General features: G+C 37.9%; 1 protein-coding gene across 1 annotated transcript in view; it reads right to left on the bottom strand.

Moving 5' to 3' along the window:
• FRAS1 (Fraser extracellular matrix complex subunit 1) overlaps positions 1 to 26665 on the bottom strand; it is a 1404104-nt gene that overhangs the window by 139762 nt on the left and 1237677 nt on the right. The window lies entirely within an intron of this gene.

Here is a 26665-nt window from a genome sequence, read left to right as displayed (position 1 = left end):
CGGTGGGTTTTCGATGTAGCTCTCTGTTAGGAAAGAGTTATCCGTCCATTGTGTAGGCAAAGTAGGCAGCAAGTGCTTCTAACAGGAAATCACTGTTATCATCTGAAAACATGTCAGCCATCCAATTGAAAAGAGGAAAGCAGCATTCATGATCTGTTATTATCGGAGCCTCTTTTACCATCAGAGGACAGCTCGGTGGGTTTTCGATGTAGCTCTCTGTTAGGAAATCTTGCGCCGCTGCGAATATATTCCAATGACCCAGAACTCCTTGTATCGCTGCAAAGGCCATAAACCCTCCGTTGTAACAAAGCTGTTCATGATCAATTAACGGATTCATGAGGTGATTGTAATTCGCTTCAGGAGGTACCAAGTTGCAGAGACATAAGTCCAGGGCCCACATGAAATCACAGCTCAGGCAATGAAATACAGGCTGCACACAGGTGAAATACGAATATCGAAATGATAATCGATATGAAGTATTCAAAGTCGAGAGTGCTAAGGTGCTGTAGTAGAGAAGCATCCTCTGTCGAAATAGTTCTAAGTGGTCCGGCTCGTTTGCGAAGATAGGAGGGACATCCATTTTGAATTTACCAAGATGGTAAGGCAAACGACGCAGCACTGTCAGTTCAACAGGAACTCCACAGAAATAGGTCGCCGGCTATGGAGTGAAGAGTAGCAGAATGACTTGATAAATTTTCTAGCAGAGTAGTCACTTAAATATTGCTTAGTAGTTATCAAAAAAATAGCCTGTCTTGAAGTGGAGGATGTGTTAAAAAATAAGGGAGTCATTTGAGCAAATTGTAAAGGAAGGTCACATTTTTTTTTTACACGAATGCTGTTCTCTGTGAATATTAGCTAAGTGAAAGATATGTGTGTGAGCAGATGCTACGTTAAGTTCTAAATGTGACAATGGAGCTGTTGTTCATGTCTTCCGATTCAAGGTCGGTATTCGCTGCCAGATGCAAATATCAAGGATCGCATGTGTGGGGTAGATAATCTACATTCTTAAAGGAAAGCAAATGGAGAGTTATTTTTACCACGTTAGCTTTGTCGTTTAAAAAGTTATAGTGATTTTCATTATATGTTAAGAAAGTATCACTGATGAAGAATGAAAAAAAATCGGTATAATAACAGGGACTGGTGTATTTTTGAAAAGGTGTGTAACATTACAGGAATTGTAATTAAATAAAAAATTTAATTGAAAGTGTATGGTTTAAAAATGAAATGTAAAGGTTTAAAGCAGGAGTTTTCAAAGCGGTTCTGGAGGGCCAGATGCATGGTAGATTAAAAAAAATTACTACATGTTTTTCAATGGGATTATGTAAAAAAAATGTGTCTTTATGTACTATTTAGTTTATCTGCCTGTCGCCTATTCTTTGAGTTTTAGTATTGCTGTGTCTTATAAATTTACCAGGGGCGGTTCTAGGCTCATGGTGGCCTTGGGCAGGGAGGGTAGGTAGGGGGTTTGTAACAGCGGGTCCGGGTGGGGTGGAGTGCGGAGTTCAGTAAAGGGGGGGGGGTGGTCAGGGTGTTTGGTAGTGGATCAGAGTCAGAGGACGCCAAATTTCTGGTATGGGCTGCCACGCAAATATGTATCCATTCTCAGAGGATTATTATATTAAGGATATATATTAACATGGTGGCCCCTGGGGTTTGGTGGTCCTGTGCAAGTGTACTGCTTGCATGTGTCTAATGCTGGCCCTGTATTTTTTGTCTATGGACATGGGGCCTTATTTATGAAGGCCTTGCGCCACCGGTGCGTCACTTTTTCCCATGTTAAAAGTGACGCACCGGCGGCGCAAGGTCTTCATAAATAAGGCCTTTGTTTTTTTGTGACTTGGGCTTTTAGTTATGAAGGCCTACTGTTGCAGGTGCATCAATTTTAACATGGGAAAAAGTGACATATCTGTGGCGCAATGCTTTTATAAATGAGAAATTTTGTATCTTGTTTTAATGCAGAGGATTTTGGGGAACTTATCAGTTATGCTTGTTCAATGCTATAATGGCTGTATATTGTGTAGGAAATAAGTTTGTAATAAGTTAATACAACTTTATTATTTCCTTTCTTAGAGTGTTTGGTGCCTGAAAGCAACAACCTGCCTTTTGAATTATACAATTTGAGGGAATATATTCTTTTTTACAGGTGAGTTACTTTTTTTGCTTTGGCAATTTCTGTGGGTGGTGATGAAAATAATAAAGAATATTTTTTAAAATGTTTGGAACATGATTTGATCTTAAATTTTTCACATGTGGTTCTATCTGCTTATACTAGATATGTATTTTGAGATGTTCTCCATTGACAGTTCAAATTATCTTTTAATGAGCTTGGTGCATGTGTTCTTTTGGAAGGAGTTGAGATTTACGGATCATTGGAGTATAATTCTTTCAGGTTTCCTTTAATTAATTCTTGTGAAGGGCTCATTATTTTTGAAATCTTGTTGTATTATGTTTGGCAGTGTTTCTCCTTTATTTACAGAGAGGTATTATGATATGGTTCTAAATGTGATGGTCATCTTTCCTGCATATCTGTGATTATACTATGTATAGGCACTTTTTTACATATTAATGCAGAGCTTTATTATGAGGTGGTTCTTCATGGTTAGTATGACATTTTGCATATGCTATGACATTTACATGGTGAGTATGCTGTTGAAACATAAATGGAACTGTCTCTGTGGGAAGTAGTAATCTGTTAAGTGAATGCTATGGTTTGTATAGTGTGATCCTTTTCTTCAGAGTGCATAAATTTATATTGCACTTTGTAGTGATGAACTCAAAAAATGGGTCTCTAAAAATTATTGTACAGGTAATAAATATTTCAGATATCTAGAAAATCTAAAAATACATTTTACAGTGAAATGTCTTTTAACAGCAGTAATTATTTAATGGAAAAAAAAGATCAGTGTAAATGTTTAGGGTTATATTGCCAATTTCTTTTTCAAAACAAGAGGAATGTGGTATCTTACAATATATAGAGTTAATAAGTTAGAGATTATAAAAATATATGTAGTTTAAAAATTAGTAAAGGTACTTTTCAGTTATACACTTATGAAAAAATATATAATTTAGTCTCTATATTTTTTTAAAAGGATACAGAAGAATAAAAACAGTCTAGTTATGGAGAATTGGTCAGAAGACAATGAAATTCATTTTAACATCATTAACGAAGTGATGGAGGAAATTTTAGACGCGGTGTTTCAAGAGGAAACAGATGAAAATAATGATTTCATGGACATATCTTTAGATTCAGCCTATTTAGAGATGGTAGAAGGAGATGAGGACAATGGACTTGAAGAAGTCCATGATGAACTAATGTTGGAAGTTCTTCTAAATTATGAACTTTTGAATAAATAAAAAAAAAATTGATAGCAAAGCATTCGTGACGACAGTTTTCTTGATATATTCGTCGATGATGTGCTTTATGAGAGTGATAAGATATGTTCTCATGAAGTGTATAAGAGATTGTAGTAAAAAAGATTAAAACACCTACGATGACCGATAGTTCTTGAAAAAAGTGTACTGTTTGTATGCTTTAAAAATTAGAATAAAAAACTGTCTATAATGTTAAAACAGATATGGAGTGTGATAAATTTAGAACAAACATTCACTACAGGATTTACTACTTTGTTCAGAGATTTTCTGTTATTATCTGTATTCTATTAGGAAATGAATCTGTGGTTTTAATTTGTACGGTATATGCTAGTAGTGAACTATAATATTTGTTATTTTTGTGTTTTACAGATTGACAATTTCATCAAAATTTTAAATTAAGATGCCGACCAGAATTGAAAAAAAAAACTCTACAAATGGACTTACAGTTTGAAGAAGAAAGGAATTGAACAATTTTCTAAGAAAGAGAGGACGGATACAAAGAAGAGTGCTCCTGGTAAGCAAACTAAAAAGTTTTTGAAAGGAATTTTGGGAAGGAAAAATGTTAATATTGAAGTCCAGAAGGAGAAAACGATATCTAGAAAGAGATATGGAATCAAAGATAAAAATGTTTCTGGAATTAGGAGACAAGAAAAAGTATACAGTAAAACCCGGACTAATCAATTCAGCCAAATCAGGAGTAGTTTCGAATTTATTACAAAAGGAGAAAGTTTCTAAAAGATCTGCTTTTCTTAAGAAGAAACAATATATAGAGGGTATCGTTGAGCGCGCATTTGAGACAAAAAGAAAATTATTTATTTTAATACTTAATAGAATAAATATTCTAAATAAGGCAATTCGAGTTTTAAAAGGTAAAAGTAAATGGAAGAGACACATAAATAGGAGTAATTTTTGTAAAGTGTTTTCTGGGAAGTGGATGCATACTTCAACTTCTGAGCCATTTTTCAATGAGAGTTACTTTCTAAGTAACGATCTGTTGCATGCAGTTGACACCAGTGGTCGAGCGTATGAGGTGAAGGATGGTTATGTTATTGAGAAAGAGAAAATTGTGGTTAGAAATGCAGAAGAGGTTATGGCTAGAGAAGCTTTAGAGGGACGTCCTAATGCTCCTGTTTACAGTTGGAATTGTAGTAGCATTTGTAGTGTACGACAGGATTCAATTGATTTCTTTCGCAATTTCTTACGTAAGTATACTAAAGAAAGTCTTAAAAAAAAAAATTTAAAATGTTGCAAGAATTAGATCAATGCAGAGTGCGAGAAAAAATAGGTCTGCAAGGCCATTCTCTGGCTTGTCTTTCTGTGTCTGTTGTCGACGCATTCATTACAAAAGTCAAACTAGGTTAGTTGATTTATATTTAAAAAGTGAAGATGAAAGTAATGGTCAATGGAAAGATTTTGCAACTTATTTGTTGGTGGAAAACTATTTTGATTTGGGTTTTGAGCAACGTGTTTGTAAATATTGTTATAATAAATTAAATGAAAATAAAATGCCTGCTAGAGCTGTTCATAATAATCTAGAGTTGATAAATATTCCATCAGAATTGATGGATTTAAATACTTATGAGACGATTCTGATTCAATGTGTACATCCTTTTCAGGCTATTGTTCGTATGGAGCCTAAGACTGGTAAATTAAATCCTTCAGATTTACAAAGAGGATTAAAGGGTAGAGTTGTGTATTTGCCACTTGATTTTAAAAAAAAATATGGAAACAATTGGTGTTGAAAATGTAGAAGAGGAACCTCTAGTTATTCTAGTTAATGGTGTACCTAAAAAGAGTAAGAAAATCTGGCAAGATTTAGTGGATGTTAGGAAAGTGAAAAAGGCAACGTTGTATTTAGTGCAAAACAATAAGTACTACAAAGATGTATACGTAGAACAAGAAGATGTAAGTGAAGAAGAGGATAGTGATTTGTCTAGTGGACAAATTGAAAAAGTTGATGTATCCAGAACTTAAGAAATTTATGAACATTACAGTGTTCATCCACTGCATTCCAAAGAAGCAATAGGGAATGCTATTGAACTATTTCAGATGAAAAAGGCGAAAGGAAATCCTATTAGTGTGTGGGAAGAAAGTTTGGAAGGTCGTTGTTTTCCACAGTTATTTCCTACAGGTGAAGGTACACGATATGATGATCGACCTATGCAGATTCCTGCATCTGAGTACCGGACAACAAGATTATATGCAGAAGATCCGAGGTTTCGCCAATGCATTCCATATTTGTTTCATCTTCTGTTTGAGAGTGACTTATCTGGTCTGTCTTATGCAGTAAATCATATCTTAAAAAGTGGTGTACATCTGCAAAATATTTCAGCAAAGGAATTCATGGATAAAGTGCAACAGAAAGATAGTGTTTTGGATTCACATCTAATTAATTTAATGGCTTGTCAGCGGGGTACTAATGAGTATTGGTACCGTCGTCATGGAGATTTGAAGTGCATGCTTAGAAACTTAGGAGCACCAACATGGTTTTTAACTCTAAGCTGTGCAGAGTATGCTTGGGAAGATTTACTTGAATTTCTTCGGGAGGCGAATGCAAACATAGAAAACATAAACTACAAGACACCTGGAGAACTGTGTTCATTAGATCCAGTTAATGTTTGCAGATATTTTAATCATAGATTTGAAGCTATGATGTCTTTCATTACAAACAAGAAAAATCCGCCTCTTGGTGAAGTACTGGATTTCTTTTGGAGAAAAGAATATCAAGCAAGAGGTGCTCCTCATATTCATATGCTGTTATGGACCAAGGATGCTCCTAAATTTGGAATAGACTCGGATGAGACTGTACTGTCTTTTATTGAACAGTATGCTACTTGTGACATACCTAATAGTACAACTGATTAGGACTTAAGAGGAAAAGTGTTACGTTTTCAAAGTCATCGTTGTGGAAAATATTGTCGGCGAAAATTCAAATCAAAGAGCAAATTCTACACCAAATGTCGTTTTGGATTTGCACGACCGGTACTTTCAAAAGGAAGAGTCAACAATTTGATGTCATGTTTGCGACATAATATCAGAAGGAGGTCACCTAAAAATACGTACAATTTAAGAAGAGGTTAAGAATCCAAATATATAAATGACTATAACCCAGTTATTTTGTCCATGTGGAATGCTAACATGGACATACAATATGTTGCAGACAATTCTATTGCTGTGGCTCGATATGTAACGTCTTACATTACGAAATCTGAAAAGACGGAATTGAAGGAGATGTGGGAAGACATTTCTCATGAAAAGAGCCTAAGCAAGAAATTGTATACGTACAGTTTGAAGATGCTGTCTCATCGAGAAATTGGAGCATATGAATGTTGTGACAGATTATCATCAGCAAGTCTTTATGCTAAATCAAGGACTATTCTCTGGGTGAGTTTGGGCCTAGCAGAAACACGAAACCGTGTTCTGAAACCTATGCAAGAAATTGAATATTTAGCCCAGAAAGAACCAAACAGTACAGACATTCTGAAAACAAATATGTTGGATACATACTATCCAAATAGAAGTACTCTGCTTGAAAACATTTGTCTGTATGAAATACTTCAAAATTATACTTTTAAAAGGAATGTTACGGAGAACATTGATAAAGGTGTACACGCTGTAATTGGACATGAAGGATGTCTGGTGAAACAAAGAAAAGGACACTTGATTAATCATCGGAAACTGAGTTGCGAAACACCTGACAAAAGAGAATTTTACTATTTTGCTCTTTTGCAACTCTTTAAACCATGGCGTAGAGAAGAGGAACTACTTGGAGACTTTGATAGTTATGAAGATTCATTCAACGCATCTAAAAGTAGTATTGAATGTCCTGTTTTTAGTAATTATCTCCAAATGTTGAATTATGAAATAGAGCAAGAAGCGACAATTGCAGCAGAGATTGCTAGAGATAGTTCACAAGGTAGTCAAAGTTTGGCTTCATTAAGTCAAGATCCACTGGGACAACCAATTATCCAAAATGAAGCAGCCATCGCCATGGATGAGGTGGAAAGAGCAATGCAGCAAGGTCAAGAGGAAGTAATCGACTTAAAAGAATTAAAGAAGCAGTTTAATGTTGAGCAAAGACAGATATATGATGAAGTGACAGAGCACATTGAGCATGGCTTTCGTCATGAGAGAAAAGATTGCTCATGTATGTCATTTGAACCTATTCGATTATATGTAAGTGAAGAAGCTGGGACTGGTAAAAGTTTCCTAATTAAAGGAATTACTACATATTTACAGCAAACAACTCAGTCAGCACTGTCGTGTGTTGTTACTGCTCCAACTGGATTGGCAGCACATAATATTAAAGGTGTTAGTTTACATCGTTTACTGATGCTGCCAGTTGAACATGAAAATAAATTACAATATCAGAAGCTATCTGGGGAAGCTTGTTTTGTAGTTTCTAGAGTCCTTAAAAAAATGAAACTTCTTATTATTGATGAAGTAAGCATGGTATCCAATTTAATGCTTGCTTTTGTGCATTTAAGAATGCAACAGACACTTAAGACAGAGTATGATGTGTTATTTGGAGGTAAACATGTCATAGTTTTTGGAGATCTACTGCAGCTAACTCCTGTGAAAGGACAACCTGTATTTGAAACTGTTACACATGAGGAGACCAGAAAGTGCCTGGGCAGTATTGGAAATGTAAATATATGGTCACATTTAAAATATACTGAACTGATTCAAAATATGCGACAGGCAAAGGATACTAAATATGGAAATATTCTTCAAGATATTAGGATTGGAAAACTAACTGAAGATGCGAAACACACTCTACGAACACGATTACTTTCCAAGCTGTTTCCTAATGAAGATAATGTACCTGAGAAAATATATAGTAAAGAGGTAGCAGATAAGTCAGTGATATGCTTGATGCCAACTCTGAAAGAATGTTCAGTTTTTAATGAGAAAATGTTGAATTTAGAAAATCAAGAAATTAAGAAACTGGAAGCTAAAGATAGAATAGAGCATGAAGGTAGTACTATTGTTTTGTCTGAAAAGTTGAAGTTAAAATTGGATTCTCTTCAAAAAACTATATCTAAAACTGCTGGTTTAGAGAAAAATCTGTATGTATGTTTAAATTGTTGGATAATTTTAAGGAGAAATTTACATGTAGAAAGAGGATTGGTAAATGGAGCAATGGGTAATGTTGTTGGTTTTGTCAATTATACAAATAGAGATGAGATTGAATTTTTGAGAATAAAATTTGATGGAATTGAGGAAGTTCAACAAATTAGTCGATGTTCAACTCGTTTTTTGCTTGTGAAAGACTTATATGTCCGTCGTAAGCAATTTCCAATTTGTTTGGCATATGCAGTGACTATACATAAATCCATGGGCGTCCGCAGGGGGGGCAAGGAGGGGCGCTTTCCCCCCCCTGGAGCGACCCTCCTTGCCCCCCCTGCGGACGCCCATGAAAACCGTGACTTCAAGATGGGGTTCTCACTCTCTTTCCTCTCCTTTCTTTTATTTGCTTCCCTGTGAAATGGATCCAAAAAAGAAAGACGCTTTTGCTGGAAATGTAGTATTCTTCTGACATTTTAATTCCAAAGTGCAGCATTGGGAATAAAAGGCTACAAATATCAAAAATAGATAAATAACTAAATAAAGTAAGACAGAGTGGTAGCAAACTGGCCAAACTGATTTTATTCACACTGAAACACATTAGCGCCACTTTTACAGAGTTTGCCAATGAAGCGCTATTTTTGTTTTCCCTGGACTTTGAACTAGTGCACCAATCCTGGAGGTACCAAAATGTGTGGATTGGAAAACAAAATGTGTGCTGCGGCTCTGCGTCAAGGGATGTGGTCTTTTTACCATACTGCTTACGTTTTGTAAGGATATAAGCAATGGCCATTGAAATGGGTCCATTCAGGGCCCTGTAGTCGTGTCCTTAACTTTTCAGGCAAAAACACTCACTGATTTCTGAATAGTGAGTGTAAAAGAATTAAGGTAACCATGTTGCTCCTGCTTACATTTCCCATGGTTTGCTAAATTTTGCATTCCCTATAAATGTTTGCTTCTTCCAGGATGTTGTTCCTTTTTTTGTAGGCCGCATATTGCTCTTGTCTAGTGCGTAATTTAAATTGCGCATCCAGGTGTTTATAGCGGGCAACTATTGGGTTGTACTTGAAAACAGTGGGAGCTTTTCTCAGTGGGGCAGTACGGTGTTCAGTGGGGGAGAGGATGTGGCACTATGGTCAGAGCTGCTGAATTTGGAACTGGGAACCAGGTTCAGCCTTAATAACCAGCCCACCAGACCACTCTCCTGCGAGAGCACAATCACATTCTAGACCTTAGAAGGCTTCGCTACACCTTAGAAGTCCAGGTGTCTTCGCACCAGCAGGTGGACCCTAGCATAACAAGTGTAGGTTAACCTTAAAGGCTTGTCCACCACTATCCATACTGAAGTTCACCTCCAATCTTGCGGGCAGGCCTATGAAGCAGCACACCCTAGAACAACAGTCACTGAGGTCACAGGACCCTTGAGAAGGGCCAACTCTAGGGCGGTGCAACCAGTGTGACCGCACCGGGTGCTGACTTTAGGTGAAGGCATCATGTTTGCAAGTATATTAGGGTTTTAAAAACGCTTGCTGCCTCCTTCCTGGCTTCCAGCAATTTTCGGCAACAATAAAAATGTCATGATGACTCTGGCGATTAATGTTCTTCCTAGAGAGAGATCAGAATTTTGTCTAGGGGAAGTTTTGACTCATGGAAAGGTAGCTCAGATGGTTAATGTACCAGCTGCAAAGAACATGCGCCATGCAGATTACAAAATGCACGTAATGTAAATATGTCACTGGGCTACTGCTTTTGTCAGAGATCCTTTTGTTACTCTCAAAAAGATTAAATCGGCTCGCCCCCATGATGCTCACAAGTGGTTTTCTAGTGACCTTAAATCCCTGAAATTAGAGCTCAGGCGCTCGGAGCGTCATTGGCGTCGCAATTACTGCCCTACCCTCCGTCTCAAATACAAAGCCCTCCTCAACAACTATAAAAAAGCCATTTTAGCGGCCAAATCGAAATATTTTACTGAGCGTGTGGCCCTGTCGGCCAACAAGTCCCGTGAGATTTTTTCACTAGTTCATAGTCTTGCTACCTCCCATCGTGCCTGTCTCTCCCCTGCTCCTTCTCAATCCCTTTGTCACTCTTTGAACGATTATTTTATCAATAAAATTATCACCATTAAGGCAAATATTCCCACTGTGTCCCCTCCTGCTCTGCCTGACCATTCTCAACTATCTTCTTCTGTTCTGGATCATTTTGAACCCATCTCTCCTGAGCTCTTCCTTGACCTGCTCGTTAAGGTCAAGTCCGGTTCACCTGCAGATTGTGCCCCTGCACGGATCCTTAGAACTCTTTACACTAATTGTCCGGCCCCCCCCCTCACTTTTCTTAACACCACTAATTGTCCGGCCCCCCCCCTCACTTTTCTTAACACTTCCTTGGTCTCGGGCTGTGTTCCCCCCTCCTTTAAATCTGCTATTGTTTTTCCTATTCTGAAAAAGGCTGGCCTTGATCCCTCCCTTCCATCTAACTTCAGGCCGATTTCCCTTCTCCCCTACCTAGGGAAGATTCTTGAAAGCTACGTGACATCCTGCCTTTCCGCCTACATTGAGGAGAATCATCTTCTGGCCTCCCACCAGGCGGGTTTTCGTCCTGGCCACTCCACTGAGGGAGTGGTCCTCGTGGTCCTGGATGAACTTAAGGGCAAGGCCGATAGCACCCTCCCCCAGGCCTTGGTCCTTTTGGACTTGTCCGCTGCGTTTGACACCGTCGATCATGCCATCCTTCTCGACCGTGTCAGCGCAGCGGGCATCCAAGGCACTGCCTTCTCCTGGATCGCGTCCTTCCTCCAAGGCAGATCACAGGCAGTCCACCTCTCTGATTTTTCTGCTCCCCCACTCCCGGTCACCTGTGGGGTCCCTCAAGGTTCTTCCCTTTCCCCTCTTCTCTTCAATCTTTATATCCGCACCCTCATCTCCTCTCTTCTCGAACTGGGGGTCTCTGTGCACAATTACGCAGACGACCTCCAGCTCGTCTTCGATCTTTCTTCCCCAGCTGACTCTCTTCCCAAGTTCTGTTCTACTCTTCTTTTCATTTCTCAGTGGATGAGCTTCAATCATTTGAAGCTCAATCCCGATAAAACAGAGCTCGTCCTTACTGGCGGCTCGTCTAATCCCTGGTCCTCTGCTCACTGGCCCCTTTCTTTTGGTCCTCCCCCCTCTCCTGTCTCTTCAGTCCGGACTTTGGGCATCAAGATCAGTAATGATCTGTCATCCACGCCCAAATCAGTTCCGTTGTGTCTTCTTGTTTTTCCTCCCTCCGCCTCATTCGTAAGATCTCCCGGTTCTTTTCTGTTGATGCCCTTAAAATCATTATCACGGCCCTTATTACATCCCGCCTGGATTATGGCAACGGCTTGTACGTAGGCATTCCTGCCTACGAAACTCGCCGTCTCCAGGCCATCCAAAACCAGGCGGCCCGTCTTATCCTTTGTCTTCCCAAATCCTCCCACATCACCCCGGCCCTCAAATCCCTCCATTGGCTCCCGGTTCTTTTCAGGTCCCGGTTTAAATTAGCCTGTCTGGCTTTCCGGGCGCACACTCGTTCTGCCCCGCTTTTCATTAACTCACTTATCTCCTCCCACGCTCCCAGTCGCTCTCTCCGCTCTTCTTCTCTTTCTCTCCTCCATGTCCCCCGCTTCCGTAAATCCCAAACCGGGGGCACCCGGTTTTCCGTCTTGGCCCCCCCAGATTTGGAACAATCTCCCTCTCTCCATCCGCTCTATCCCCATCTTTTCCCACTTTTGTAAAGCCCTCAAAACTTTTCTTTTCCTTCAGGCATTTCCCGGCTAACCTCTCATGGGACCCTCTGTAGAACTGCTGTGCTCCTCAGCGCCAGGAAGCCGCTTGGCCGCAGTGCGCTTTAGAAATTTCTTTTTCATTTCATTTCATTTCATTTACTTGCAGTTTATAAGTTAAAATCCTAACTTAGAACAGTGAGCTATTAACTGTAATCAAAAAGCTGCATACAAACTGCAAGGTATAAATGTGAGCGTTATGTTCCCCCCGCCCCCCTCACCCCCAGTCTTTGATTATCCTAATGTCCCAAAAAGTGTTCTTTTGGACAGAAATCAATTCTGATTATTAAGGAGAACCCCCAACCATGGTATTAAGTTTTAAATTCCGGGTATTGTGTTTCTCCAGAACAATCACAATAAAACTATACGGGCTACTAGTATGGTTGTCGTGTGACTCCTACACCTTGTAGTCCTTAGTCTTATGTAACATTTTCTATACAGCAACGACCTGCAAATCGACTAGAAACTTTTTGGAGATCAAAGATGTCCCTATCAGAGAATTGTATTTGGACATTATCTCCGCCCCATGGGGAAGATCCCTGTACTTTAAATTTAGAATAGGTCTCCTCCCTGTAATGGAGCTCACATGCCACTGGAAAATTCCTTATCAGACTGCTCCATGGTGCCCCTTCTGCCCTCAGCGCCGCAAATCTGTCCCCCATTTGTTATTCGAGTGCCCTGCCTACAAGGTTCCTCGTATGAAATGGATTAAACCAATGTGTCTTACCTTGGGCACCAGACATTGCAATGTGGCACTAAGAATACTACTTACTGACACTCGCACATTTTTTGCATGTGCCACCTCGAAATACCTTGGGTGGGCATGGCGGATTCGGTCAAAAAGACTTAGGCAAATTGTTTAATCATGATTTTAGACTTATGGTCCGTTTTCGGCCTATTTCTTTTAGGTAATTTATATAATTCCCCCACCAGAAATGGTAGTAAAAATCGCTGATTCCTAGTACGTAAGGGGTTTTTCTTATGCCTTTTATCTAGCAATGTTTAAAATTGAATTTACTATGTATGTATGCTTTTTAAGATACTTTTTATGTCGAAATAAAGCCTATTTGACTTGACTTGATTTTCTATACAGTGATTTACACACATATTGATTGGCTCTGTGTAATGTGTGTGATGTAAAGTGCTCTGACACCCTACAATGGTTTGAGTGGCGCTGTAAATCAAATTAAATGCATCTGAGAGAGAGTGGTTATGGAGACTTGGGGGGCACAGTTAAAGGGTGGTAGTGAGGGAATCCATGTCAGAGGTGGTCATTGGGGGGCACTAACAAACATTAATGCACAGGACACCACCAGTGCTATGGCTGGCCCTGCCCTTGAGGCCAGTCTGCCTCACCCAAAGGTACCTCCATTGGCCTTGTTTCAGCAGCAGTAGCTGCAATTCACCAGGGATTGGCAATGCAGGATTTGCACACACCAAACTAAGTTCCCAAACTTCACAGTCTCCCTGCTTCATTCACAAGCACGTTTAACATGTGCTGCCTGCTTTGGGGCCACTGGAATGAATTATGCAGCAAAGGATGATAACATTATGCCGTAGTGTTGACTAAATTATCCATAAAAAAAAAGGCTGCAGCGTAATGCAGTATATTTTCAGATATTTTATTATTTTGACGTGTGTACACATGCTAACAGTCTCTGGAAAGATTATGCCTTATTAGTACCAGTGTAACATACAAATGCAGCAGTGGGAAATGTGACCAGTCAACCTTTACAATAGGCCATCCACTCCGCAGCAACACAAGTCACATTTTATATTAACTTTTGATATGTTTGAGCTACAAACAATTTATTAGTTTAAATGGTCAGATCATGCAGCAGATCTTGGCAGAGCCATAATTTTAGAGAAAACATTTGCAAACTAGGATATTTTGCCATTCATGTTTGAACTGCTGTTGTTGAAAAAGGGTGAAGTGCTGATGACAGAAACTCCATGGCTCGGAGACAAAGTGCTTTTGTTTCCACATTTTATCGTATTTGGTACATTCTGTGATTAGAAGCATATCCCACTTTGTAAATATATTTTAATGTCAATAACTCATTATAACCTTAAATAATCATGTGTATCCATTGGTTGATTAAACTGGGCAGTGAAATGCCAAACAAATACTAAAAATTGGGATGTCTGCGCATTCTAGCCACACCTCTGGCTCCACCCACAGATCCAATCCTTAGGTTATTCCCGCCCTCTTATTCTCCGCCCACTGTTCCCCTACTTTTTTCCCCCACTTCGACCACTGTGTAAGACCCAGCATCCCTGGACCTGTGATGTGGCGCAGCTGCGGGCGCCGCATGTGCCACACATTTACGGTGCGGGCTTCCGCATAAGGGAGCTGGCCATTATTGTATCCCTAAACGTGCGCACAATGTCAATTTGACATTGACTACACATAGAGGGACTCCAAGTTTCTTTAAAAAAATATAGCTAACATTTGGACCTATTTGGACCTATACATTTTATTTTGTATAAATTAATTTGAATGTGTGTAAAATTTTGCAATGCCCGGGGAATTCTAGTAAAGGGAGCACCCACTGTCAAATCACTAGCGTGTGTGATTGCTGCATTATTTATTACTAACTTTGACGTTGTGCTTTAACTTTGGATAAAAGTTATCATGAATTCTAGCACCAAGAAGCCAATATTGGTAAATATGTGTGCTACAAATAATCCCTAACATACACTGTGCATACAGTATATTTAATCTGGTGCTTTAATCATAGGTTGTTTTAAAGTATTCTGATAAAAATCGAATCGTGCTGAAGACAGCCTTGATTGGTGTTGGATTGAGGACCCAGAAGTCTGCACACCTAGCAGACAGAGATAAAGCACATTGTCAGGAAGTTTAGCGTTTTCCCTACAGGTGGAGTTTGTTGGCCCGTGGCAGGGTCAGTCACATGTCCTGGATTAATGGCATTTAATTGATTCTATCCTCGTTCTGCACCCCAGTGTTTCGTGTGCCCCACCTGGCACACATCATGTCGGAGGATGGTGATGACGTTAACATTTTGCCCCCACCTGGAAAAATTTCTGCGGACGCCCATGCATAAATCTCAAGGTTTAAGTGTAGATTGTGCTTTGGTAAATATTGGAAGCACTGTATTCAAAGAGGGTATGGCGTATGTTGCTTTATCGCGAGTTAGAACTTTATGTGGACTTTATCTAATTGATTATGATGAGACAAAGATTAGTGCAGATTTAAATTGTGTGAAGGAGTATAATAGGTTAAGAAGAGAATATGCTCCAAGTTTACCTCAATATCCTTTAATTGAAACGCGTATAGTTGGTCAGAAAAGGAAAAATGAGGACAAATGTGCTGAAGTAGTCGAGAAACGACGAAAAAAAGATGTAGCTGTTGTTGGTAGCCGTAGCAAAACTGTTAGTATTGAAGAGATTGTTGGATTTAAGTTTGAAAATAGGTCTGGTGTCAACTGCTATGCAAATGTAGTAGTTAATGTTGTTTTCGTTCTGAAAAATGTTAAGGAACAGATTATAGAAAATCGGGAGCAAACATTTTGCTATTCTTTAAATTCTATATTTGAAATATGTAGTAGTGGTGATAGTGAAGTAGCAAGTGTTTCAGAACTAAGGAATGTTTTAGACATATGTGCAGGAGTAAATCAATTTTCTCAGAATATTCAGCAAGATTGTCAGGAATTTATCATGTATATGTTTACATTTTTGGAAGATGAAGGTGTAGATATTGATAGTCTTTTTGGCCTTTCTTATAAATGGGAACATAAGTGTGATAATTGCTCATTTTTAAGTAGTACTGACATACACAGTGAAAGATTTTTATATTTGACATTACCAGACTGCAAAGAAGTGCCTTTTAATAAACTAGTTAAAGATGCGCATCAGAACATGGTCTGTTCTCAATGCAAGTCTGAAATGTTATCAACTTTATTTATCCATAGATACGGACAATATGTAATTTTAATGTTTCAACGATGCAGAGCTGATGGGAGTAAATTGTCAACTTTAATTAAAATTTTTGTGGCTTCTCAAGTTTCTATTTCTAGAAGAACATTTGTAACTGTAGCCATTATTTTTCATGAAGGGCCTTCTACATCATCAGGACATTATACAGCTTATTTGAAGTGTGCTAGTGGCTGGACGCTTTGCAATGATAGCCAATCGACTTTTAAAAAACGTTTGCCTTTTGCCTTAACTAACTCTTATCTGTTATTTTTGGAACCCAAATTTCAGTAGAATGACTTGCTGTAGGAAGATGTATACTGTAAAGATCTGAAACTTTCTAGTTTACAAATATCATGTGACTGAGGGTGTACAAATCTATAAATGAAATTTGTGTTTGGCATAGTGATAACATCAGGTACAAATTTACTTAATGTTTGATGGTATAAAACATGTTACAAATTTTAATTGTAAAGGTTCAGAAAACAATAGATAAGACTAAGATTAAATAATTTCAGAAAAAAACTTCTGAACTCATAGTATTTGGCCACGTGGAAAAATATGAGAGAAGAAAATGAGTACTTTAGATAATTATTTAAGAACTTATATGGACGCAAGTTTTTGGGAGAGGTATTTAAAAGATAATGAGTTAGCTTATACAATTTGATCACGCGGAAAGGTATGAGAGAAGAAAATGTGTCCTTCAAATAGATTTTTTATAGGAGATACTTGCACGGGGCTTTGTTGAGATATCTTGAAAAATAGGTGGTATACTTTAATTAGTTTGTAACTGTGGAAGATGTAGTGTGCTTACTCAAGAAATTGCGAATTTGAGAAAAACATTTAAGACATGTTTTTTTCAGGTATTTATAATATGTATGCAGATTTTGTATGGGTTTTTTAAACACAATCATTTTGATTGTGTTTTTTTTCCCCGCTGTTATATGATGATTAATATTGAAATCACTCTTCATAGTGAAAAACAATGTATTCTGAGGACAGCAAAAATAAACCATTTAATATGCTGTTTTAGTTATTTTGTTACATTGCATTCAGAAATATGTATTATAACAGATTTTTTTTTACTGTCCTCCACAGATATTATATTTATAAGGTAAGTTCAACTAATAATATCCGAGAGTTTTCTCTGCGTCTCTCTTATTGTCTCCTATTGTTTTTTCTTTAATAAAATGTACTTTATAATCTTATTTTTAATTTTCTTCCACAGGTACTACGTTTTAAAAAGAAATTTACTTTATTTTTTTATTTTTTTTAAGTAAGTATATAAAATAAAGAAACTTTTACATCATTGTGTTATTTCTTTGTCTATCCTCGTTAAAGCAATGTCATGTTTTATATAAACACTTCCACATAGGATTGGGTGCATTGTTATAAGGCATGCTTTAAAAGTGATTTAATGAAATGAGCGACATTTCAGTGAGTGAGTTTAGCAATACTGATAAATGAAAATATTGGTGGAAAATGATATTAAATGTTACATTGTGTTCTTTGCAGGACTTTAAATCCTGTGTTGCAGTGGTAATTCTGCCTCAGGATTAGGGGGCTGGGGGGCTGAGTGGTACTTGTATGGTCATGATAGAGCTACTCCTTTCCGAGCCATGGCTGAGGTGTGTTCATGATAGAGTGGTTCCGTCATGGTTCTGCTTAGTCAATAGAACGTGTCATGGAAGCGCAATGTTAGTGTTGCACAAGCACAACGGCAAGTCCATTACAAATGTTGTCCGTCCTGAGGACAGCTGAGGCAATGCTCGTGATGGAGCGGCTTTGTGATGAGTATGGAAGGATTTAACAGGTGTTAAAAAAACCTGAGGGGTCTCTATAAAGAGAGTGTTGGTTGTAATTTAAAGGGTACTTTAAAACAGATTGTGGCAGCTTTATGTTGACGTTGCGTCTCTTTGTGCTAGAATTTCGTCACTTTATTTTTTATAATGACAGTGGAAATAATGTATCATATATACAACATTAATGAATCTAGGAGATATGTGACATTCTAAAGCCCTGTATCATAAGGAAGTGTTCCTCTGAAGTAATGCGTCTTGAAAGTGGCTGACTGTAATCCATGAGATTTTACTCAGTGACTTTCAGGCCCATGCTGTTTCAAAACTGTGCATGTGCTTGAAGCAGGCGTAGGTCTTGACGCAGCAATTTGAATATAGGGGTATATTATCAAGGGGGTTTATCTCTGTTTGTTGGCTTTATAAGCCAAGAAAGCAGAGATAAAATTATCTCCCTATTACCTAGCTGCCGCTAACACCAGTTAGCGACAGCTAGTAGGAGATAGCGACCATCTTGGGCCCCACTTTGCATGTCAGTTATATTTATCACTAATGAGATGCAAAGTGGGCGTGCCAAGATGTTAGCGACTGAAAACAGTCGCTAACATCGCTATTTCCTATTACTAGCTTTTGGAGATATTTGCGCTAAGCGGGAATATCTCTAAAAGCTAACACCTGCCCTGAGCAGTTCTTATCCTTGTTATCCAATGGGAGGTGGATAACATGGCTAACAGCATTAGCTCGCTATTGCATGAATAATGCTGACTTTTCAGCGATATTCATGCTTTGCAACGATTTTTACAGCATTTGCGTTAAACCTTGTTAATACCAAGGTTTATTTGCAGTAAAAATCGCCGCAGCGCTGCGGTAAATTTTTGTCTCTAACCAAGCAATAGCGATAATTATCGCTATTGCTTGATAATATGCCCCAAAGTGCACTGGTGAGCCTTGCTGTAGCTGCATTACATTTGCCATACAACTCTAGTAATGTATTATTTTTTCTGCACAGATATGTTACGCATGTATGCTGTCTTTGTGCCATGGTGCGCCTCATTTTAAATGTGGCACACCATGGGTGACGGAGCACTAGCATACTGTGGTGCACATTAACTGGTGGATATCTGGGTATGAAGTAGTTAACATAAATCTGCCCTATATGTTACAAATCTGCATTTAGTAGAGTTTTCGGCCTTTGCAGTGTTATGTTTTTTCTGTTATTCTATGTAGATATATAATGTTGCAAGATTTTTCTCACGAAAAAGAAGCCATGAGTATTGGATTTGTGAATGATTGCAAGATTCTTCAAATAAAAAAGCAAGAACCATGGCATTGTTTAATATAGTATTATAAATACTTATCTTTAACAATGATGAGAGAGTGAAAAAAGGTTAACCTTATGTTTTAAAGTTAATTACAGGCTTCTTTACAGGAAGTGTTCTGTATGATTGTGGCGTGGGTGTTTCCCTTTTTTATACCTAACAGAATGCATTCTGTATGCTGTAGCAGGAGGACTACTACATACTTGAATATTCTTCAGTGCTTATTTTCATTGAGACCGTCACAGAAGTTCAATGGATCCGAGACGCTGTTCTTGTGGATCTTGGCGACTGCCAAGCCGCTGTAGCAGTGGGAGTGAGGCCTCTCCAAGGGGCGCAGCGCAGTTCCTTTTGATGTTTACAATTGCAGATAACAGGGTAGAGATGTCCGTGGAATTTATGGATGCTTAGTCACAGTAGAGTGTGCGCGGCGCCCCTAGCACCTCATTACGACACACAGGAGAGCCGCGTTGCACAGTTGGAGAATCAGAGACTTAGGAGATAAACCTTTATATTAGCAAGGGCTCTAAGCGATAAAAATCGCCCGTTCTCGGCGTTAAAAAATATCACCGCTATTGGTGGTATTTTCCATGGTGTTAGTGCTTGAAGATCAATGGGAACATATATGTGAAAGAAAATCCTGTAACAGGCTCAGTATTTCACATTATCGCGTGAAAACAAAAGTTGTTTTCACACAGTAATGTGTCCCTTGTAATTAAGGAACGGGGTGGATCTAGTTTTATTTACTACACTGTTATATTAACAATGTCGAATGTTTGATAAGAGGAGGGTTTAAAAGTTTTCCGATAAACTTTTTCTCCAGGGAAGTGGGTGGAGTGTTCCGTGTAAATTGGAGAATAGAAACTACTAAGAACCAATTGGAAGTGTTGGTTTCAAGTCACATGACTTCACATGCGCGTCTTAGGATGTGTACGCGGTGACAGTATCTGGTCACGTACGTCATTTGGAAGTAGCGGTCTAATTCAGCGTAGTTTTAAAACGTGAAAAGGAGTAAACCCAAACAAATCCGGATTTTGTATATCTTCTAAGCTCGATTCAAGCATACAATTAATAAACTATAAAACCTTTTATATTTCTTAAAAAAAATACATAGGTGCGTACATCCAGTCACGCACGAAAGTTTAAAAAGACATTCGGTTATATTTAATTAAAATTTTGATAATAACAAAAAATAAGCCTAGGTTTAGTCTTTTCCACGTACTATAAGTTCTTTGATGGGTCTATGAAGAAATTCAATAGATTCAAATTGCAAACCTCCCACAAAATATATAGGTGGGTGCGCGCACCCGGTCGCGCACGAAAAAAAGCGGCGATAAACTCCCTTTATAATATGCTCCTGGAGCTCGTTTTGGTACAAAGAGTTAGTTCTGAAAAGAACTTTTTTTTTTTGGGAAACAAGTGTTATATTGCTTTTGATTTTTTAAACTTGCAACGACATTTTGAAGTGTAACACAGGATCAAAATGAAATGAAGAAATTTATCTTTTCTTGGGGCATTTATGACTCTCAATTTGGAGTTTAATAAGAATGAGGCTCTGCTCTCCGTACAAAAGAATTTCTCCACACTCGTTGCATTTCATGTGCACCTTCGCAAGATATGGTCTCAAGTCCATCTCAGCACTCGATGGAGATACAGGTCGTCCACCAGAAGATGTGCTGGCCACCTCTGATGGTAATAGCGTGGCCAGGGCTCTTGTCGATGTTTTTGCATAATGCTCAGGGTGCCTTTGTTTGACATGCCGCTGCATGGTATGTATGGAAAAGGAATATTTTTTACTTGGATTTCCCCTTGAGAGCTCCGATTTGCATATCGTGCAGGTTACTTTTGGCGCATTCACTTTCTTTTGATCTTCAGGATAAGTGACAAATTGCCAAATGAAAGATTCCTTTTTTCTTTTTAAAGGTAGTCGCTCATTTTCTTCAGATTCGGAAGATGAATGCGGAACAGCAGCCATTTCAGCAAAGTCTTCCGGAAGATGTTCGACGTTGTTCTCTCTTGAGAGTAGAAAAGAAAGTGAGGGAAGTGGGTGGAGTGCTTCGTGTAAATTCCAGAATAGAAACTACTAAGAACCAATTGGAAGTGTTGTTTTCAAGTCACATTACTTCACATGCGCGTCTCAGGTCCTGTACGCGATGATACTATCTAGTCACGTACGTTATTTTGAAGTAGCGGTCTAATTCAGCGAAGTTTCAAAACGTGAAAAGGAGTTAATCCAAGCAAATCCGGATTTCGTATATCTTTTAAGCTCGATTCAAGTATACAATTATTTAACTATAAAACCTTTTATATTTCTTTAAAAAAATACAAAGGTGTGTACATCCAGTCACGTACGAAGTTTAAAAAGACATTTGGTTTTATTTAATGAAAATGTTGATAATAATACAAAATTAGCCTAGGTTTAGTCTCTTTCATGTACTATAAGTTCTTTGAAGGGTCTATGAAGAAATTCAATAGGCTCAAATTGCAAACTTTTCACGAAATATATAGGTGGGTGCTCGCACCCGGTCGCGCACTACAAGAAAGCGGCGATAAACTTCCCTTTATAATATGCTCTTGGAGCTCGTTTTGGTACAAAGAGTTAGTTCTGAAAAGAATTTTTTTTTTTTTTTTTTGGAAACAAGTGTTATGTTGCTTTTGATTTTTTAAACTTGCAACGACATTTTAAGTATGTCATACGATCAAAATGAAATGAAGAAATGTATCTTTTCTCGGAGCATTTATGACTCTCAATTTTGAGTTTAATTAGAATAAGGCTCTGCTCTCCGTATAGAAGAATTTCTCCACAGTCGTTGCATTTCATGTGCACCTTCGCAAGATATGGTCTCAAGTCCATCTCAGCACTCGATGGAGATACAGTTCTGATGGTAATAGCGTGGCCAGAGCTCTTGTCGATGCCTTTGCAAAACTCTATAGGGTGCCTTTGTATGACATGCCGCTTCATGGTATGTATGGAAAAGGAATATTTTTTTGTTGGATTTCCTCTTGAGAGCTCCGATTTGCATATCGTGCAGGTTACTTTTGGCGCATTCACTTTCTTTTCATCTTCAGGATAAGTGAAAAATTGCCAAATGAAAGATTCCTTTTTTCTTCTTAAAGGTAGTCGCTCATTTTCTTCAGATTCGGAAGATGAATGCGGAGTGGCAGCCATTTCAGCAAAGTCTTCGGAAAAATGTTGGACGTTGTTCTCTCTTGAGAGTAGAAAAGATAGTGAGGGAAGTGGGTGGAGTGCTGCGTGTAAATTCCAGAATAGAAACTACTAAGAACCAATTGGAAGTGTTGTTTTCAAGTCACATGACTTCACATGCGCTTCTCAGGACGTGTACGCGGTGACAGTATCTAGTCACGTACGTGATTTGGAAGTAGCGATCTTCTTCAGCGAAGTTTCAAAACGTGAAAAGAAGTCAATTCAAACACATACGGATTTTACATATCTTTAGAGCTCGATTTAAGTATACAATTGTTAAACTATAAAACCTTTTATATTTTTAAAAAAAATATCAAGGTGTGTACATCCAGTCACGCACGAAAGATTAAAAAGACATTCGGCTCCATTTAATTAAAAGGTTTATATGAAAAAAAAGAAGCCTAGGTTCAGTGTCTTTAACGTACTATAAGTTCTTTCATTGATCTATGAAGAAATTCATTAGGTTCAAATTGCAAAGCTTTCACGAAATATATAGGCGGGTGCGCGCACCCGGTCGCGCACGTAAGATTGGTATGGCGATATCCATTTTAGGTATATCCGTTATAGTTAGGAACTAGCATTCAAAAAACCTATGAAATTCACTGAAAAAACCATAGGTTTTACACACGTTATAGTTAGGAAGTAGCATTTAAAAAACCTATGAAATTCACTGAAAAAACCATAGGTTTTACACACGTTATAGTTAGGAAGTAGCATTTGAAAAACCTATGAAATTCACTGAAAAAACCATAGGTTTGACACATGTTATAGTTAGCTGGACATTTCACTCATATAAAACCAATGAAATACCCCCGTTATAGTTACTTCAGCTAACTATAACTCGCGCGCCCGCAATGCACTGCTGATGATGTTACATATTACATCACTCATCACATGGTTAGTGACATTACTCTTTATATCACTGATAATATCTAGTATCTGACATATGCTGCCTACAACATATAGGAATAGTACGTCACTAATTCTTGCATGTATGGAATATGTAAAATCTCCTAATGTAGCATATTAACACTTAGACACTGAGACACTTTTGGTAATAATAAAGAAACAATAAACTATATAGATATAATGTATCAGTGATAAAGCTACTCATCAACACATTTAGCCACTAAAATAGAAACTGATAGACAGACAGGTATATATTTAAATAGTACTCAGTAACACATGTACTCATTAAGATATATTTAATCAGTCAGTTATAGAATCTATTTGTCACCAAAAAAGCAACCGTTTATACACTTGTATACTACAATTTTTTTTGAACAAACTTTCTGATCTACATATATAAAATATATGTAATTTTCAAAACTAACCCATTTAATAGATGATGTCATCAGTGATGTCATTTGAGATGTCATCAGTGATGTCACTGACCATGTCATGAGTGATGTAATATGTGCATTGCGGGCGCGCGAGTTATAGTTAGCTGAAGTAACTATAACGGGGGAATTTCATTGGTTTTATATGAGTGAAATGTCCAGCTAACTATAACATGTGTCAAACCTATGGTTTTTTCAGTGAATTTCATAGGTTTTTCAAATGCTACTTCCTAACTATAACGTGTGTAAAACCTATGGTTTTTTCTGTGAATATATATATATATATATATATGTATATATATATATATATATATATATATATATATATATATATATATATATATATATATATATATATATATATATATATATATTCACAGAAAAAACCATAGGTTATACTCCATATATAGTTAGGAATTTGCATTTACAAAACCTTGAAAATTCAATGAAAAAACCATTGGTTTTAGGCCATATATAGTTAGGGATTTGCATTTAGAAAACCTTATTTTACTCGCATAAAACCATTGAAATTCCATATATAGTTATAAGCGCTAACTATATATCGCGCACCCGCAATCCACTGCTGATGATGTCACATATTACATCATTCATGACATGGTTAGTGACATCACTGATGACATCACTGATGACATCTCAAATGACATCACTGATGACATCACTGATGACAACATCCAGTGACTGTATGTTTCTGTAAAGTTAAAATATGTCTTACATATTGAAGAATGAGTGGATGTATAAGTGTCTGGATGAAGGATTTAGTAGGTGCATGACTGACTGATTGAGTAAGTGATTAAATGTGTCTCACTGAGTGCATAGGTTAGTGACTAAACTGTTTTAATTTGTGCATCATTATATCTGTTGTTCTACAAACTGCTGCATATGTTGATCAGTAGCTATATGAGTAACTGTATGGGTTATTGATTGGTTGTCCAAGTATTTGTATGGGAAACTGAGTGTGTGTGTATGGGTGGCTGGAAGGTGTGTGACTCTGTACATAGATGTGTGAGTAGTTGATTCACTATATGTATAGATTCAAAAGTGCATGTGCAAACAGCTGTATGGGCGGTTGACTGTGCATGAGTGTATTAGTGAGTGAATGGATATCTCAGTGCTACATGTCAAATTAAGTACATATGTAAAACACAGTACATGTGAGAGTTGACATCTATAAATAACTGTGCATAAGAGCCAGTGAATGTGTGAGTGGCTGTATGGATCATTGTGAACATGTATCAGAGATTGTATAAGAGAGTAAAGTAAATATGTGTTAGTATATGTTTGAATAAGTAAGGTGTGTATAACTGTATAGTTGAGAAAATGGAGGTGTGATTGATTTTTGGCATAACTGACTAGGTGTGTGAGTAACTCCATGGATGAGTGACTGTCTGTTTACACTGATTGTATCTAAGGTTATATTAGAGTCTGAAGAGGTTCATGGTATTATCACATGAATGATATCATCAGTGATGTGATCAGTCATGTCAAATGAGATGTTATCAGTGATGTCATCAGTGATGTCATTTGAGATGTCATCAGTGATGTCATCAGTGATGTCACTAACCATGTCATGAATGATGTAATATGTGACATCATCAGCAGTGGATTGCGGGTGCGCGATATATAGTTAGCGCTTATAACTATATAGGGAATTTCAATGGTTTTATGCGAGTAAAATAAGGTTTTCTAAATGCAAATCCCTAACTATATATGGCCTAAAACCAATGGTTTTTTCATTGAATTTTCAAGGTTTTGTAAATGCAAATTCCTAACTATATATGGAGTATAACCTATGGTTTTTTCTGTGAATTTCAATGGTTTTTTAATAGCAAACATCAAAAGCTGTCAAATGTCAAGTACGTGATAGGTAAAAATGTTTTCGTGTTTATGCACGCTGATGTGCTTTAAACGCTGCCCCCCCTCCCCACTCCCCTCTTTTCTCTTAGTAGTACTCTCTCTTTGCAGATAGTGAACGGTAGTTAACGCAGACCTTTACCCCTGTTGTAATCCGTCGTACCTGCTTGTCTCTCCATTTGATTGATTATTATCCAAGCACTTACTGTTTTACAATTGGTTCTCTTTGGATCATTCTCTATTTACAAACAAGCACAAAGTCGCAATACTCTGTTTAGTCTTTGCAGATAGTGAAAAATCGTGAAAAAAAATAAAAGTAATCGAGCAAAATCAGTAGACCACTAATTCGATCTCTTTTTGACCTCGGTAAAATACAAACATTAGGAATAACCCTTCATGAGAAATACGAAAATAGTGAAATGAACTGAGCTCCACACCATGAGGGCTGCAAAACAGCTCGACTCCACCACCCACACCGCCCAAAATAACGACAAACCCTATGCAAATATTATAAATATACACAACACACCAGCAAAGAAACAGAGTAAAACATTTTATTAAATAACTATTTACATAACTATTTTATACTTTTTATTGCCCGATCCGGCTAGCTCAATCGATCGAGCATGAAACTCATGCACTGATAACAAGCGTTGAGAGTTTGTAGAATGATGGCTTCAGATTTTCCACATACGGTGTAGTGGCGCGAACTGGCAGGGGGCGTTTGGATTCTACCCCTTCTCCAAATAAGATTTTCATACGTGAATGTTCGTTCATGCTTTTTGTCCCTGAGTTGCTTCCATGTCACTGCCTTACATAAATGGCATAAGTCTTGGTTATTGAGTGCCATACTTCAGAATTCTAAGCAGTTCTTGTAACACTGTTTAAACCTTATTTGCACCTGCTGCAGCTGCACTATTCAAAGTAAGTGGGGTCCATTTGTGGACCTGACTACATTGGAA

The sequence above is a fragment of the Lissotriton vulgaris genome, chromosome 3_1 (genome assembly GCF_964263255.1).
Source record: "Lissotriton vulgaris chromosome 3_1, aLisVul1.2, whole genome shotgun sequence".
NCBI lineage: Eukaryota > Metazoa > Chordata > Amphibia > Caudata > Salamandridae > Lissotriton > Lissotriton vulgaris.
Note: the sequence above shows the minus strand (reverse complement) of the source record. Positions and strands in the feature narration are given on the sequence as shown.